The sequence below is a fragment of the Saimiri boliviensis genome, chromosome 12, assembly GCF_048565385.1.
Source record: "Saimiri boliviensis isolate mSaiBol1 chromosome 12, mSaiBol1.pri, whole genome shotgun sequence".
Classification (NCBI taxonomy): Eukaryota; Metazoa; Chordata; class Mammalia; order Primates; family Cebidae; genus Saimiri; species Saimiri boliviensis.
This window is the reverse complement of record NC_133460.1, coordinates 42445656-42463461: the sequence shown is the minus strand read 5'-3', so window position 1 is coordinate 42463461 and position 17806 is coordinate 42445656. Positions and strand designations below refer to the sequence as shown.

General features: G+C 43.4%; 1 pseudogene; it reads right to left on the bottom strand.

Annotated features, from left to right (window-relative positions):
- The window catches only part of LOC101047366 (uncharacterized), a 70099-nt pseudogene that overhangs the window by 37794 nt on the left and 14499 nt on the right, over positions 1–17806 (bottom strand).

Here is a 17806-nt window from a genome sequence, read left to right as displayed (position 1 = left end):
TCCTTTGCTTCCTTGACACACAAGCCAAGGGGACAAAGGGCCACTCTTTAGAAGCCCTGAGCTGTGTGGGTGCCGGGTGGGGAATTCACAAGCCTGAAAGAATGGAGCCTTCCCAGCAGGGATGTGAAGGTTCCTAGACCCTACAGAAGAATAAAGTTGCTACTGCCGCACATTGTGGTTGGGTCATATTTGCATTTGAGGGGCGAGCGAACAACTCCAGTTTTAACCCATATGGACTATATGGAAGCTTGACTTAAACTTTAAAATCTTTTACGGGTAGAAATCCATAGCACTTGGAAATGAAAGGAGGTTAAATCATGATGACTGACAGTTTCACTTCTCCACCGTCCATTATAGCACCACTCGCCCCATGTGGCTGGTTTCACTTAAATTAATTAAAATGACATAAAATTTAATATTCAGTTCTTTGGTCATGCTAGCCACATGCCAAGTGTTCTATTGGACAGTGCAGGAATAAGACATTCTGTCATTGAAGAAACTTCCCCTGCTCTTGACTCTTCATTCTTTTAAGCCAGGTAGCTTAAAGGAGGTCTGGAGTGCTTGGCAATAGAAAGTTAAGAGGGATTCCAGAACCGGCTGAAAAAAAAAAAAAAAAAAAGAAAACTTTTAACAGAACGCCAAGGTAAAGTAAACTATTGAGACTTTAGTTGATCCAAATGAGATATTGTTTGGGAAGGTGTCTCAGAACTTGAAAAAAACTATACAATAAAAGTTGGAAGTACGGCAGTTACTGTGATTATTCCCAAGAGAGGAAGAATAGGCAACTGAGGATGAAATGTCCATGTGCATTCTCTACTCAGCAGAGTTGGAATTTAAGGGCCAGACCTTCCAAGCCTTGGCTAGATCTCATTGCTAGTTGGAATTCGTCAAGTAAGGAGTTGTGCCTTCTTTGTAAGATGAAAGGTTCCTCTGAGGAAGTGAGATGTGCTTCAACTTCCAAAGGTTGAATATCATCTTTCCCCATATCCTAGCAGCAGTCCAGTATCACTCGATGCCTTCTGATGATGACAATGATAATTAAAGGTTATCTTTGGACTAATCAATTGTTTTTGTAATTGAGCATAGATCCCACGAGAATGTCATTCTCAAATTAACTAGTAGTTCAAGCCTGATATGAACCTTTCAGAAAAGGCCACATAGAAAAGATCCTTAGGCTGTCCCCCCAATGTCATGATTGTAAAGACACAGACCAAAATAATAGATTCAAGTCTCCTGGCTTGCACGAGGCAGGTTTCTCCTGGGTTGAGTAGTAATGCCATGGATATCCAGTGTCCCTCAAAGTCAGAACACTGGGTTCTTAAGACAAAGCAGCTCTAGCCACTGGACTGTGACTTCCTAAATTCACTAACAATCCTGCCCTCTCTCCCCTCCCCCAGGCACTTTCATTTACTGACAAGCCCTTTGGCTCTGACCTCTTGAGGTTACAAAACTAAGTGGGTAAGAGAGCTGGGGAATAATCCGCCAAACCTTTATCAAGCCCTCGGCTTGGCGTTTGCAAGCATTAGTGACTTTAGGTGTTGGTGTCTGTGTGCTACATCCTGCTCGCTGGTTCCTAAGTGAAGTGTGTGAGAGAGCAGTCTGGGCATGGGGTATTCTGGGAGAGTCTTAGTTTCCGTGGTAAATGTTGAGGAGGTCTTACTGCCTTGTCTGATGATGAATGAAGTATGTGATGAACCCAGAAGGAACTGAGGTTTCATCAGCACGTGCATGAGCCTGATTCTTTATTGGTAGCAATTAGAACTTCACATAAACACATTTATTAGAAATCAGCAGATATATATTGAGTGTCTGCTCTTCAGTAGATTCTGTGGTGTAGGGAAGGAACTTACCATTTATTTGTCATGTTTCAGACATATTGGTGATAATGTTATGATTCATACACTTTGGAAGTTTCAAACATTTTGTGTTGAATATTTTAAGAGTTTTGTTTCTATCATAAATGTAAAAAATAGAGTGTGTGAAGAAGGATTGTGCTGGGAAGGTCCCTTCTTGTCTATGCCTTCTGGGGTCTGGGATGAACTCTGGTAAAAATATGTTGTTTGAAGGGTGAGTCTATGATGAGCAGAGCCTAAAAATGAAAAGGTGGCTCTTAATTGCCAGGCTGCTGCTGCATTGATTAGTTGTTTGTTGAAATATGAAGGCCATGCCAGAGCTTCCTCTCACATTCCTGGGATCTGAATTTACATGTCTGGTGTCTGCCTTCAGAGCACAGTCGAAACTTGCTTGTCATTTGCCTTATCTATTCATCACCAACAATCTATCGTTGGGGGAAGAATAGAGACTCACAGCCTCTTTCAGAGAGGCAAAGGATCTCCAAAGTCATCTGTGTTCACATCTTCCTCATACAAGTGAGAAATCTGAGGTTCAGAGAGGTGAAGCATCTGCCCCAAGGTGCACAGCTTGTTGGGTCCAAGGCTGAATGGCTGGAGCCCTGGTTTCCTGCTTCTGTGAAGTGTGCTCTCTACCACATTGATTTGTTCTGTGTTTTAAAATCTTCCCACTGCTGATCTATTAAGAAGTGGCTGCTAAAAATTTTTAGGCAAACCTTTGGAACCTTTTCAGGTAAAATCAGAATCATTTGTTAGAATCTGGATCAAAGATGATTCTAAATAGAGACCTCAAACTTCTGGGTTCTGAGCAGTTTCTAAGCTTGACAAAATGAGATCTTCTAGCTTTACCTCCTCAAAGGAAGGCCACTCTATCAGGCACGTATTTGGATAATATTCAATCTAAAAGGTCTGCATTTCACAACCAAACTACCTGGATTCATAATCTTGGCTTTGCCACTTACAAGTTATGAGACTTTGGACAAACCACTTAATTGCTCCATGCCTTAGTTTACTTATCTGTAATTTGGGAGTGACAATCATATAGTATCTTCCTCAGTTGAATCAATATATTGTGAAGTACTTAGAGTGGTGCCTGGTACCTAGCAGGCATTACTTAAGCATTAGTTATTTTATTGTTATTTTTATTTTATTTATTTATTTCTTTAAGGTAGAGTCTTAGTCTGTCACCCAGGCTGGAGTGCAATGGTGTGATTTTGGTTCACTGTAATCTCTGCCTCCTAGGTTCAGGCAATTCTCCAGCCTCAGGCACCCGAGTAGCTGGGATTACAGGCATGTGCCACCACACCCAGCTAATTTTTGTATTTTTGGTAGAGACAGGATTTTGCCATGTTGCCCACGCTGGTCTCAAACTTCTGACCTCAACTGATCACTCGCCTTGGCCTCCCAAAGTGCTGGGATTACCAGCATGGGACACCTTGCCCAGCTGCATTAGTTATAATTATTTACTTGGTTAAATGCAATAAACTGTCATTCCTGTTTATTTTCTGCATCAGAATATCTTATTGGCAACGAAGGAAAAGCATAAGAAATCAAGGGGGTAATGTGATTTGATTGTGTGGGTTTCTTCTTCACCTTGAGAGACCAGAACACATCACCAGAGTATTCTACTGCAGCCCAAACCAGCAAGTATCAAAGCTTCAAGAGGTGTGAGAGGTCACTTGACACAACCGGCTGGTTTAGGAAGGAACCTGGGGCCTAGGGAAGGTCCCGTGGTCTTGATTGTCAATGGTGGCTGCCTGCTCTCCACCAGTGCCCCAGGTGCTCTCAGCACACACAGCACCTGAAAACAAGACATCACTTGGACAAAGGGGAGAAGTCTCCACGTTTAGTAGATCCTGGGTAGAAATATGAATAACTTGGCCGGGCGCGATGGCTCAAGCCTGTAATCCCAGCACTTTGGGAGGCCGAGGTGGGTGGATCACGAGGTCAAGAGATCGAGACCATCCTGGTCAACTTGGTGAAACCCTGTCTCTACTAAAAATACAAAAAAATTAGCTGGACATGGTGGCGCGTGCCTGTAATCCCAGCTACTCAGGAGGCTGAGGCAGGAGAATTGCCTGAACCCAGGAGGCGGAGGTTGCGGTGAGCCGAGATCGCGCCATTGCACTCCAGCCTGGGTAACAAGAGTGAAACTCCGTCTCAAAGAAAAAAAAAAAAATGAATAACTTATTTCAGTTGTTGGAAAGCCTTTTATCTAGCATGTTCAAATGAAAAATGGGCCTGTGTGTTTTCTGAGTCACACTAGATTTCCCCTTATCCCTATTTCTGAGCCTGCTTAATGCTTTGCAGGAGCAGTTTAATAGAGCCCTCACTGGTGTTGGTAGCAGTGCTAGAATGTTTTACCGAGGTCCCCAGGAAGAATAAACACATTTCCTCTTGAGTTGAGTGAAATCTCTTCACATATCTTCAAGTTTGGCATTCACAAGCTACAAAGAGACTAAGATGCCCTTAGCTTTCTCAAGCGTCCAACTGACATCCAACAGGGCCACGTTCTCTGCCAAGTTCCCAGTGGGTCATGACCTCATTTTTCAAGATGGTAACATGAATGAACTGGAAGGATAATTAGATGACACATTTTAGTGATTAACTTCATTCAGATTTGTATTATCCTTTTTTATTGTGAAGTAATACATTCAAAAGATTATATGCCATGTATGTGTAATTAAAAGACAAATAATAAAGTGACCACCCATGTATCTACCACCCAATTTTTAAATTAGAACATGTTAATATAGCCTATATAGGTTAGACTGAAAGCTCCTTGAGAGGCTGTGTGTGTATATATATGACATGTGTGTATGAATAAATTTTTTGTGTATATATACAATTTTTTAGTACTTGACAAACACTATATATAATATGTACATATATAAAACATATACGCATATATAAACTATTTATTTGTACATAGAAAATCAATTGCTTAAAGAGGTTATGCAATTTGATCAAGGTTACACAGTCACAAAAAGCAGATCTAGATTTGAAACCAGGCTTCTCAAAACCTGCAGTCTCACTCACTCTACCTTCTTGCCTAATCTTTTGTAGCCCTTTGCTCTCCTCTATAACCTTTAGTGGAGTGCTGAGTGCGTGACTGGCTTTCAGTCAGAACCAAAGGGAGGGTTGACTCATTGAGGTTTAGAACTCAGAGGATAAAGCGAGTTAACAAGCAGTGCAAGAGCCACTTCTACTGAAGAGCTAGCTAATTGTGCACGCCTTTTTCCAGTTCTGTGTTTAGTGCCATCACACTGTGTTCTCAACATTGGCCATGGTGGGAATATTTACACCATGGAAACTGGCAAATGCGACAAGTCATGGTTCCCTTTTCCCCACTGTGGAGCTGTCATAAAGTCTTTTGATGGTGTGTTGTGGCTGATCACAGGAAGGGACATCAGAAGCATGTTATGAGGGCCATTCACCTCTGCTGTATTCTTTACAAAAACCCAAAACCCTAGTCTAATCATGAAAACACAACGCATAGACCCAGATTGGGGAACTCTCTATAGGATACCTGACAAGCCCCAAACTATCAAGTATGAAAGCTGCAAGAGGCCTAAGAGATCACCTGATGCATCCTCCTGTCTTTGAAAATCTTGAATCAGTTTTGAAAATTTGGGATAGTTTACATAAAAATCAGGATTTCTGCTTTCTCTTGAAGCTAGAAGACCTAGAAAGACTAGTTTTGCAATCACACCCAGCACAAATTGGCTAGAACTGAGTGAGTTGTCCCCTTTTATTGGTGCCTGAATTCTCCAGTTTACAATACTTCCTATCTCTCACCCAACTGTACTCAAATGCACCTAAGCTGAGGATATGTCACCAAACTGTCATATTCTATTGCCTGTCTGGCTCTTCAAGGCAGTCGTGTTTATCTTTGTGGTCTATATTAACTTAAATGTTCAGTAAGACTGGGGAGAGAAGCCAGCAGGGCTGGTGTGCTGGGGGAAGTCTTTCTGGAGAGGTGCATTTTCCCAGTGCCAAAGAGCAGCAATTTTTAGTGTGGGACCACCAGCATCGGCATCACCCAGGAACTCGTTAGAAGTGCACATTCTTGGCACCATCCCAGACCTACTGAACCAGAAACTCTGGAGGTGGGGCCGGCAGCCTATGGTTCAGCAAGCCCTGTGGGTGATTTGAATGTGTGCTAAAATTGGAGAACCACTGCAGAGGCAGGCAGGATTGAGATGGGCAGAGCCAGGTGGACCACTCTAGTAGTGGGGAGCTGGGAGTGGCATGGACCATTTCATGGGTTTGCAAGTCAGTGTGCTGTGGGACAGTCCCTGGGGTCTGTGTGAATTTTCAGGTCTGTGGACCCTGGGCATATGCTGTGTGGACGTGGGCTTTGCTTCCAATTGTTTCTGATGCTCTGTGTTAGAATGGGTAGGCACAGCCTGCCTGGGTTGAGGCTCAGGATTCCATGCTTGTCCTCTTTGGCACCTCCTCCAGTAGCCACCCCATCCTTGTACCATCAAAATCTCTGCAACGTGGATTTAGTGAGAAAAGAGTCCGTTGTGGCTTCTTTCGATTGGCAGGTGATTAACCCCTTGGAGTCAGTCCTTTGTCCATGTGGCAGTTCCCCGGGTCTGAATTGAGTGAGAGGGTTATGTAAATATGAGAAAATGTCAACAGATTTAAAGTAGGTATCATATATATTCCTTCCTTCTTACTCTATTTTTAAGGACCTAGATCAAGTTTTACCTTCTCCTGAGACCCTGTCAGGACCATCTCTCCTCTCCCTGTGTGTAACTCCTTAATATCTGCACAATGCCTCTACTTCTGCCATTGTGAACTGACCCCTAGGGATTCCCATCCATATCCTTTTCCTCCTCCAGTTTTTCTCCTGACTCACTGCCTAACTCTTACTCATCTTTCAGGTCTCTGGTTAAGCATCACCATTTCTAGAAGCCTTTGCGGACCACACGGGGAATGGGACAGTTTCTTAGATCTGCTGGCATTGCCTGATTACTCTGGACAGGAATTGTCACATTGATCACTGTCCCAGCACCTAGCACAGTGCGGTGCACATAGGTGGTGTTCCGTCAACGCTCACTTCATGAACAAGTTGCCTGCAAACGTACAGTGCACGGCAATGCCTAGTGGTTAAGCACCCTGGCTCTGGAATAATCAGCCTGGGTCTGAATCCTGGCTTCACCTAACTGGTAGTGTGGACAAACCAAACTATTTACCATCTCTGTGCTTTTTATCAAGGGACACATTGCTAGTACTGACTTCAGGGTGTTTCATGGTGACCAAATGAGCTAAAATACTTACAGCACGTAAAGAAATATCCAGCAAATAGTAAGTGCTCAATAACTACTGGTGAGCAGGCTTTTGGTGATGTTTTACTGAACGAGACTGATGACAATTCTCAGCTTATATCTGACCTGAAGAAATTCTGTTTCTTTAAGTGAAAAGATCTGTAAGGCCTGAATCCCAAAAAGGGATGTAGGTATGCCTACCTGCTTGACAAGTGGTGCTTTTATTTTATTTTATTTATTTATTTTTCAGACAGAGTCTTGCTCGGTCACCCAGGATAGAGTGCAGTGATGTGATCTTGGCTCACTGCAACCTCTGCCTTCCAGGTTCAAGTGATTCTTGTGCCTTAGCCTCCCAAGTAGCTGAGATTACAGGCATGTACCACCACGCCTGGCTAATTTTTGTATTTTTAGTAGAGATGGCAACCGTGTTGCCCAGTTTGGTCTGGAACTCCTGACCTCAAGTGATCCACCCGCCTCGGCTTCCCAAAGTGCTGGGATTATAGGCATGAGCCACCGCGCCCGGCCCAACAAATGGTGCCTTTTCTGCCCTTCTTTTTTCTTTTTTTTCCAGGATAGCAACAGGTTGGAACTGATCGGGCTCACCAGACTTATTTGGGGTATATGCATTCTAAGGGATAAACACAAAGTTCAGAAGTGTTTCTGCTGTTTAGACTGACTCCATAAGCATTTCTTCCAAACAGCTTAAAGGTGTTAAATCTATTTGCTTGCTAGAGACATATGTATGTGACTGCAAGCCTATTTGTATCTGGGGAAGAGATTCTGAATGTGATCCAGTTCCTGTGCATTTTACCTATTTTATCTTGAGTTGGCTGCCTTCTGCTACAGAGTTGTAATTAATATTGTTGTAGAACAGGAGGCTCATTAAATTGCCTCATTATGACTGTTCAGGTTCTGGGGCTTGGCTGAAAAGGATTTCCCTATTATCAGTGCCTGACATATATTCCTAATCAAGCAGGCCAATTCTCTTCTGTCAAGGACTGTCTTCCAAATGGAGATGGTATTTATTCTGACTTGTACTATTAGTGTGAAAAATGTTGGCTCTGCTGACAGACATATAGGCCCCCTGTCACAGGTCAGGGCTTCCTTTTCACAGAAATGCAGAATGAAGGAATTTATAAGACACCATGCTTTAGAGGCTGGCCTGTCAGTTGGGTTCATTCTCTGAGGGATAATTTTTGAAAAGAAAAATAAACATCATGATTATAAATGTTTGGAATCTTTGTGTCAGAAGAGCCTTTAGTAGCCATTTAACCTTCCACTCAACAGATGAGTTCCCTCCTAGCAATTGTGATTCCTGATTCTCAATCTTTGCTTGATTGCTTCCTTTGACAAAGAGCTCACTACCTCTAGCGTGGCCAAGTTCATTTTCAGACAGATTTAAGGAAAATCCTTGGCAATGTTGACTTGTAATTTGTCTTCCTCTTACCAACCCATTGTCCCTAGTTCTACCATCCAGAGTTGCACAAAACGAGTTCTGGTCACTATTCCTTGAGAAAGCACTTTGAGTGTTTGACATAGCTCCCTCCTTCCCTTCTCATCTCTTCTTTAGATTAAATGTCTTCTCTTTACAGTTAGCCAGATCCTTCATCTTGCTGTTCACTGATGCAAAATGAGATACCTTTCAGCCCTCCTAAGGTGTAGTATTCCGAAGTGAACAAGCCTTCCATGTGTGTTTAGCTCACCCGAGGGCCCAGGGAGGGGCTTCTGGAATTTTCTTTGGAGGACAGTGTCACATGGTATTTTCACAAGGTGTTGAGAAGTGTTGCTCTCTCTTCCTTAGGACCTTTTACTGCAGGGACCCATACCTTACTGCAGTCACACCTATTCACTGCATGGTCACTGGGGATACACCACTAAACAAGGGCTTATGCTTAGGGCCTTTGGAGTCAGGCTGCCAGTGTACAAAGCCCAGCTCTGCAGCTTACAATTTGGTGTAATGCTGGGGAAGTTGTTCAACTTCTCTGAGCCTTGGTTGGGATGATAATAAGGTTTACCTCATAAGCTGTTATGAGAATTCATAAGATCATGCATGTAATGGTTTAGCAGAACTCCTGAGAAATAATATAGTGCTAATAATTATTAATAACAACTGAACACCAATTATCTATACCCCACTGCTTCCCTTATCCTGAGCTTTGAGATTTTTAATTTTGACCTTTTGTGGGTAATTGCAAACCTGAGGAGGTGGGGCAGGCAATTTATGGTCATTCCAAATGAATTTCTCTTTCACTTGAGTTCTTTTTTTCTATGTCTAATCTCAATATACTCATTGAGAACCTTTTCCACCCAGAATACTTTTTATATAACATCTCATTTCATGTGTGAGAGTGAAAAAGAGAGTCCATGAACTCTTTGTTCTTTCAAGTGCTTTAGCAGAATGATCTTTCTCTCTCTTACTCTCTCTCCTCTCTCCTCTCTCTCTCTCTCTCTCTCTCTCTCTCTCTCTCTCTCTCTGTCCTGGGTCCTTTCTTCAGATGAACTCTTACTCAGAACCCTAGTATGTAAGACAGATAGCAGATAAGCAGGTCCCTCTGGTAGTTCTCATCTTCTCTCCTTGGCAGAAGCAGTCTCATTGTTTGGGAAACCCTTGGAGGTTATCTGTGGAACCCTGGGATTCTGAGATCTACGTTTGAAAGCCTCTGCATGAACCTGTTCCACATCCAAGTTTCTACAATCTGGACCTAATCCTTTCATTTGCCTGATCTCTTCCTGTTGGGTCATCTCACCCCTACCTTCCCCACTTTCCCAACACACATCACTCCCCAACCCAACTGCTGTGAAGCTCTTCCTAGCTCTGACCTCCAAATGATTTTTAATTTTGTTCTCTTCTCTTGTCTCTGTGTCACAGCCCCACTGAGGGTTGACAGCCATTATCTACCCTGTTTTAAAGAGGGTCTCCAGGATTTAGGGGTGGAGTAGTGGAGGTGCGGTGGGGAGGACAAGAGACAAGGTAAGCCACACTTGGAGGGGGGCTCTGGCAGGGGAGAATGGAAAAGGGACAGATGTGCCTCAAAACTGAAGAGTAGTCATTCAAGCGACAAACCTTTTACAAGTCCGAATCTCTGACCTTTCTGCAATATTCATTCATTCATGCATGCACACATTTGTTCATTCAACAAGTGTTCACTGAGTGCCTGTTGTGTGGCATCCTGTTCTGTTCTATTCTATGTACTGGGGCTCTAGGAAGGAAGACATCATAGCCCCAGCCATGAAAAAATTCACAATCCACTGGAGGAAACTAAGTACATTTTGGTGATTGCCAGACACTTTTCCTGGGAGTCCTTGATTGCTTATTCATTTGGCTTGAGAGTTATACTAAAGCTCCCCTTATTTTTCTATTCTAATTTCCTCCTAGATCTTAGCTCGTGTGATATCATCTTCAATTTCCAGGACCTGGCAAGTATAAGGAGAAAAAAAGAAAAATCTCTATACTCATATAATGCAAATTTTTATTGACTGCATTGCACCCTTGTGCCCAGATGGATCTTCACAAAGCTCCACCTTGTCATGACATTCCTTTATCAAAAGACTTTAAAGGAGGTCCTGACTTCTTACCCCCCTCTCAGATCTCCCCAGCACTCAGCAAGCTCTTCCTCTTCTCAACTCCTGGTCATTACTGCAAACGCTGATGGTTGAGCAATAAATCTATTCTGCCTTGTGATGTTGCTTATATTGCCGTCATGGTTATCAGTAGACCCTTACTACTTTGCTTCTCATGTATTTAAGCTGTGTCTTCCTATTTACTTAAATGGTTTAGTCAAAACTTTATTTCACAAGTAATACACAAATATACATTAAAAAAATTAGTAATTATAGAGAAAAGCAAAAGCCCCTTTGAACTAGGTTCATCCCTTTTTCATTTCTGTCCCAGAGAGACAGCTGTGTGTGTGTCCTTCTGTGCCATTAAAAAAACATACTTTTACATAAAGATATATTATATATTCATAGGATATATAGAGTGTTATTTTCCTTATGTGTGTTTGCATAAATGGCATTTATGATATGCTTCATTCTATGATATGACTTTTTCACTCAATATATTTTTGAGATCTACCAACACTGACATATATAAACCCTAGTTAGTTCTGATAAATTGCTCTACTGTATATTCTATGCTGGGTGCAGTAGCTCATGCCTGTAATCCCAGCACTTTAGGAGGCAAAGGAGGGCAGATCGCTTGAACTTAGGAGTTCAAGACCAACTTGGGGAACATGATGAAACCCTATCTATGAAACATACAAAAAATAATTAGCCAGTCATGGTGGTGCACGCCCATAGTTCCAGCTCCTTCAGAGGCTGAGGTGGAAGGTTCCCTTGAGCTTGGGAGGTTGAAGCTATAGTGAGCCATGATCACACCACTGCATTCCAGACTGGGCAACAAATCAAGACCCTATCTCAAAAAAAAAAAAAAAAATTGCTCCCCTGTGTTCCATGGAACCAATGTACAGCATTTGATTTGGCCCTTTTCATGTTGGACTTTTAGGTTGCTTCCAATTTTTTCTTGTAAACAATGCTACAGCAAACATCCTGTGAGTAAGTCAAACTCCTTTTAAATCCTGTGGGAGGCAGGAAAAGTGAATTCGTTTCTTGAATCCTCTGTTATCCCTAGTACAAATCTTTGCTTATGGCAGATGATCAATGTATTTATTAACATATTTATTAACTTTGTGTATATGTAAACCAATATACAAAGTTATGTTCTGAAGCGATGCTCTGGAGGTATACACTCAGAGCTGACAGCTTTCTGGTTACTGAGATCCAATCCATCTGATACCTGGGAATTGGATCTGCTCTCTCTCTCGTGTCAAAAGCAGTAGGGGTCTCTCTTCTGGAAAGAGAAGGGATAGTCCCACAAAGACTCTTGGGGAGACAAAAGCAGATCACGTCCCCAGAGGGACCACTTGCCAGTGGGCATATTTGCTCATTTCTCTGTTGTTCTTCCTCCCCCATAGCCCAATCCCCTCAACTTCTTTTTTTTTTTTTTTAATCTTACAAGGCCTTTGGAGCTAGTCTTTGGAGCACTGAATGCCTTAACCAACCACTGCAGCCCAAGTGCCTCATGCTAACCAGGGCAGAAGTCTAGGGGCAGGGATGGTAACAAGGCTTTGGCTTACATTTTGGCTTGTGCGTTCATCAACAATTAAACAGGGAGAGACCAAGCTGGGAGGGTCTGGGACATCGTCAATGGTATTTCCCCCTTTCCTTTCTCTATTAAGTCAATTCAGCAGGTATTTGTGGATCACAGGTGAATCAGAGATGAGTCTCTTGCCTCAAGGAACTTGTGTCTACTAGAAAAGGTCAGGAAAGAGACAGAGCTCCCAAAAAGTTTTGTGGGCAGAGAAGCACCAAGGAATGCAGGGTCATAGAAGGGAGCATGCCCCTTTCAGGCAGAGAAAGCTTCATTCAGAAGTTCATCTTCCTCCAAAGCCCTCTGCGGGCCTTGCTCCCACCACCATCTCTTCCTACTTTTGCAGTGAGACCAAGAGTAGGAAGAGATGGTGGTGGGAGTAAGGCCCACAGAGGGCTTCAGAGGAAGCTGACAGGTAAAGGGATGTATCTGGGACATCAGGAAACAGTCTAGTTGTGATTCTCCAGGAGAAGAGGCAAGAAGTCTAGAAGGCAAGTGTGAGGGAGAAATGGGTAGCAGAGGCTGCATGTCCTATCCTTGAAATCTTGACACATTTTTGTCCTCAAAACATTTTTTATAAAAGCAGACTTCATTTTATTTTTTTGCTTTCTTACTGAGGTTTAACATACATATAGTAAAGTTCACAAATCTTTTTTATCTTTTTTTTTTTTTTTTTAAGAGATGGGATCTCCCTCTGTCACCCAGGCTGGAGTACAGCAGCACGATCATAGCTACAGCCTCAGACCCTCAAGGGCCTCTCCCGCCTCAGCCTCCCAAGTAGTTGAGACTACAGGTGTGCACCATCATGCCTGGCTAATTTTTTATTTTTATTTTTGTAGAGACAGGGTCTTGCTATGTTGTTCAGGGTGTTTTTGAAATCCTGGCTTCAAGCCATTCTCTTGCCTCAGCTGCCTGAGTTGCTGGGATTATAGGCGTGAGAGCCACTGAGGCCAGCCCAAAATACACAGATCTGAAGTGGAAGTCTCAATGGATGTTTACAAATGTGACATAAGTAACAATATGCAGCTCTGTGAGATCAAAACACAGAGCATTCCAAACACCCCAGAAGGCTTCCCTCATGCTCCTCCCTCACCACATACACAAGTACTGCTGCTCTGATTCCTAGTCACCTAGATTAGTTTGTTCTTAAGCTGCGGTAAATGGATTGTTGCACCATGTACTTTAGGCCAGTTCCTCAGCAGCATTGTACAGAACATACAGCGAGGAAAGGAGGAGATTCTTGCAAGAGTAAGTGAGATGAGTGATTCACGTGCAAGAGCACGTGAGGAGATTCTTGCAAGAGTAAGTGAGATGAGTGATTCTTGCAAGAGCACGTGAGGAGGTTCTTGCAAAAGAAAGTGAGGAAAGGAGGAGATGCTTGCAAGAGCCTGAGTGACATGTATTTCGTTTCAAGGACTTTGAGCTGCGGTGGTGGCCATGAGAATGAGAAGGAGGCCAGACATGCTCTGCATGGCAGGGACACCTAGGTCCTCAGGGAGACAACTAATGAAACCAGGGTGTATGCAGTCTGTGCACTGCCTTCCAGGGCTCCAGCCTGCTCCAGGGCAGCGTAGTCATGACAACCAGGTGTCTCCCAGACCACCTGCTACAGAATAAGCTCTTAGATGCACAGGAAGAATCAGGGTCCTCAGCTACAGGGCCCATAGCAGCTCCTCACCACATCTCTCAGGGCTGTTCTGTGGAAGCCAGTCCTCATTCATCAGGTGTCCCAGCAGTGCTGAGAATGGAGATGCCCCAACGTTTCTGCAGCTACAGGGATGGCCAGAGGTTTCAGGCACACAATGCCTCCACAGGCTCCAGGTGATGGGAGAGTCAGACAGGGTGAAGGAGTAATCCAGAATGAATCAGGACCACTAAAGTCTGCCTGCCCTGCTGGCGTTACCATGAGCACACCAGTGAAGTGGACACTGGGGGTCAGGCAGATTGCTCCCCACAACCTCCAGGAAAAAGGCAGTTCCAGAAAGCAACTGACAGAGCCATTCCTGGAGACTAGGACAAATCATTCCTAATCCCTGAGTTTCCACCTGGGTGAGGTCAAGGTTAAGGAGAAACCAGTAGTAGGGTGATAATGTCGAAAGGGAAGAAGAGAAGAGACCCAGTGCTGTCTGGGGAGGGGATGGGGGAGTCAGGGAGAAATGTGGCGGGGGAGGGTGATGTTGGAGGCAGCCATCCAGCCCCTTGCCCTAATATTTACCAATTGGATGCTGATTATGTAGATGAATCCCATGCTTTTGGGGGTGCCACTGACTCCCTCCACCCCATTTCATTAGAAATAGCTGCCTGGGACCCAGGTGTGATCACAGTTAATCCCCCTGTTGTTTTCCTGTCTTGGAAGCAATTCTAGTTTCTTGCCCCTTCATGTCGCATTGCAACTTTGTTAAGTGTTGAATCTTCACTACATAAATCAAGGTCCTTTGTTGGAACAGGTGTGAGAAGAGCAATTCCAAAATTAAGTAAACAATGAAGAAACCTCCTTTTCCTCATTCATAGGCTGCCAGCATGTGCAGAAGGTGGAGCAGTGGTTGGGGTGGGGACAGGATGAGGTGGGGGTGGGGGTGGCCCAGGAGGGAGACTCTAGCAGCCCCTCCCCTCTGGAGCTCACCTTCCAGCTGGGGAGAGATGTAAACAAATGATTATCGGGAAGAGTGGTAACTAGAGTGTGGTGGAAACCCAAGAGAAGGAGGGATTGATTTTGCAGAGGCAGTTGCAGAAGGAGACACTGGGCCTGGGTCTCCTAGAATGAGTAGAAGTTCCCCCAGAGAGCATTCCAGGCAAATGAAACCATGTGAGGCAAACGGCAGGAGAGTGTGAGGAATGGCAAGTCTAGAGAGGGGGTGGATGCAGGGAAGGAGAAAAGGAGGCCACACGGAAATGGGAACTAAAGCGAGTGGAAACCTTGAATGCCTCTGGTTTGTTTCCCAGCCCTGGGACAGGGGAGCATATTATGGGTTTTTGTAGGTGGTGACAGGAACCTCTGTGTGCTTAGAGGACACAACACTCCAGGCAGTGTGGTAAGAGATAGTTGGCTAATTGGGCCTGCTTCTGGCAAAAGTGCAAACGGTTCGTGTCCCTTCCATTACTCTCTGGACTCCCTGCCCCTTCTGTGTTTCCCTCTCCAGGTATCTTCATGCCTTTCCTCCTCCCCCTCATTACAAACCCCAAACCACTGTGTCTGTTTGTGCCAAGCCAGGAGAGGCGATGGAGTTGCCTGCACTTGCCAGCCATGCAACAGGCACCAGGCTAAGCTGGTGGTTCTCTTACCACTTTTAATTCTTACAAGACCTCTGTGATGTTGGGAACTCACATTCATTTTACAGATAGACACTGTGGCTCAGAAATGTTAAGTAATATGCTCTAATTTACACAACCAGGCAGTGGGAGATGTGATTCAAACCCAAATCGTTCTGATTCCAGAGTCCTGGGTCTTAACCCCCATAGCGTATCTGCAGTAACAAAGTCCTCCATACCTTAAGCAGTAAATGAGATAGGGAGGCCGCAGGGGAAAGGAAGAAGGATGGATATTGTCGGTAGGAGACCATTCATTCCTCACACAGGACCGGCCCAGGGCCGACTGAGGAGGGGCAGTGCCATTTAGGGGCCCATGAAATGTTTTGATGTCTTTTTAAATAAGAAAAAATGTATTTTCAGGACAAAAAAATGTTGTTCCTCCCTACTACAAACATATATATACTTTACAGAGGAAACTTTCCTCAAAGAAAAGTGCCCAGGGCGGTGACAGTCACGATGTGGCCTGGGCCTGCGTTTCCATTCCACCTTCTGCCTTGTGCCACATTAATTGAGACCATGAGTTCACGCTTCCTCCTGTGCATGAACCCTCTTCCCTTTCTCTCTGTTATTCTCAGCTCAGGCCATTCTGAGACTGTTGCAGTAGCCTCTTATCTGGTGGCCCTGCCTTCAGTTTCTCTCTCTTTTTCCAGCCTTCTCCCAACTTGCAGTGTTCTTTGATCTGTTCTTATTCTATATTTTTACAATATTATGTTTATTCTCATGATTGTGTGTGTGTCCCATGTTAAGTCACAGGGTTTGGAGTTGTCTGTGTAAAGACATGGTGAAGACCACCCACTTTTAAAAAAAAATAAAATATTAAAATTGAAAGGATATACATCACATGAAGTTTACCGTTTTAACCATGCTGAATGGTTCAATGATATTAACTACATTCCTAATGTTATATAACCATCACTACTATCTGTTTCCAAAACTTTTTCATCACTGGAAGCTGAAACTCTGTGGCCGTTAAATAATAACTACCCATTGTCCCCTTCCCCAGCCCCTGATAACGTCCATTCTGTTTTCTGTCTCTAGGAACTTGCCTATTCTGGGTGCCTCGTGTAAGTGGACTCATACAGTACTGGTCCTTATGTGACTGGCTTATTTCATTGTACATAATGTCTTAGAGGTTCATCCATGTTGTCGTGTGTGTCAGGACTTCATTTCTTTTATGCCTGAATAATATTCCATTACACGTATATAACGTGTTTTATCCATTCATCAATCTACAGACACATGGCCTGCTTTCCTCTTTTTGTTGTTGTGAATTATGCCAGTATGAACATTGGTGTACAAGTATCTGAGTTGCTGCTTTTAATTCTTTTGGGTCCATATTTACAAGCGGAATTGCTGGGCGATAACATAATTTTGTTCAGTTTTTTGAGGATCCACCAAAGGGCAAATCCACTTTTTCCATGTGTGATGGATGAAGCTGCCCTAGAGTCCACTTCCAAAGTCTGTCTCTGAGACTCAATGACTCTAAACAGTTGTCAAAACTTACTGTACTGTGCATTTTAAAACCATGAATTTCACTCGAAGTCTATTACAACTCAATGAACTAGACTTTTAAAACATAGCCTTCTTTTCTGGGAGGAGAGATTCCTAAGGAGAGATTTGAGATGGATACAGCAAAGGAGAAATTGTGGAAAGGGTGAGAGTTTCTGAAGGGAAGGGGAGGACAATTGAAAAGACCAACATCATAATCTTGCTTAGATAAGCCTATCTGTGTATTATAATTGTTAGCTCTGGTGAGCATAGTTTGTGCAATTGCAGTTGTCATTCTGCTTTTTGTTTGTTTTTGATTCAACAATGTGTGTTTATTATGTGCCTTCCATGTAGCATTTAACAGCCCCCTTTGTCTCAAGTTACACACATAAAATGAAAATGTTAATAAAAAATAAGATGTCACTTTAAAATACACAAATAAATGGAAAGATAGCCCATGTTCATGAATTGAGAAGACTTAATATTGTTAAGATGTTAATGCTACCCAAAGCAATCTGCAGATTCAATGCAATCTCTGTCAAAATCCCAAGGATTTTTTTGCAGTAATAGAAAAATTATTCCTTAAATTCATATGGAATCTCAAGGATCTCAAATAGCCAAAACCATTTTGAAGAAGAAGAATAAAGTTAGAGGTCTTACATTTTCTGAATTAAAAACTATGGTAGAACAGGGGCCAGGCATGGGGGCTCGTGCCTGTAATCCCAGCACTTTGG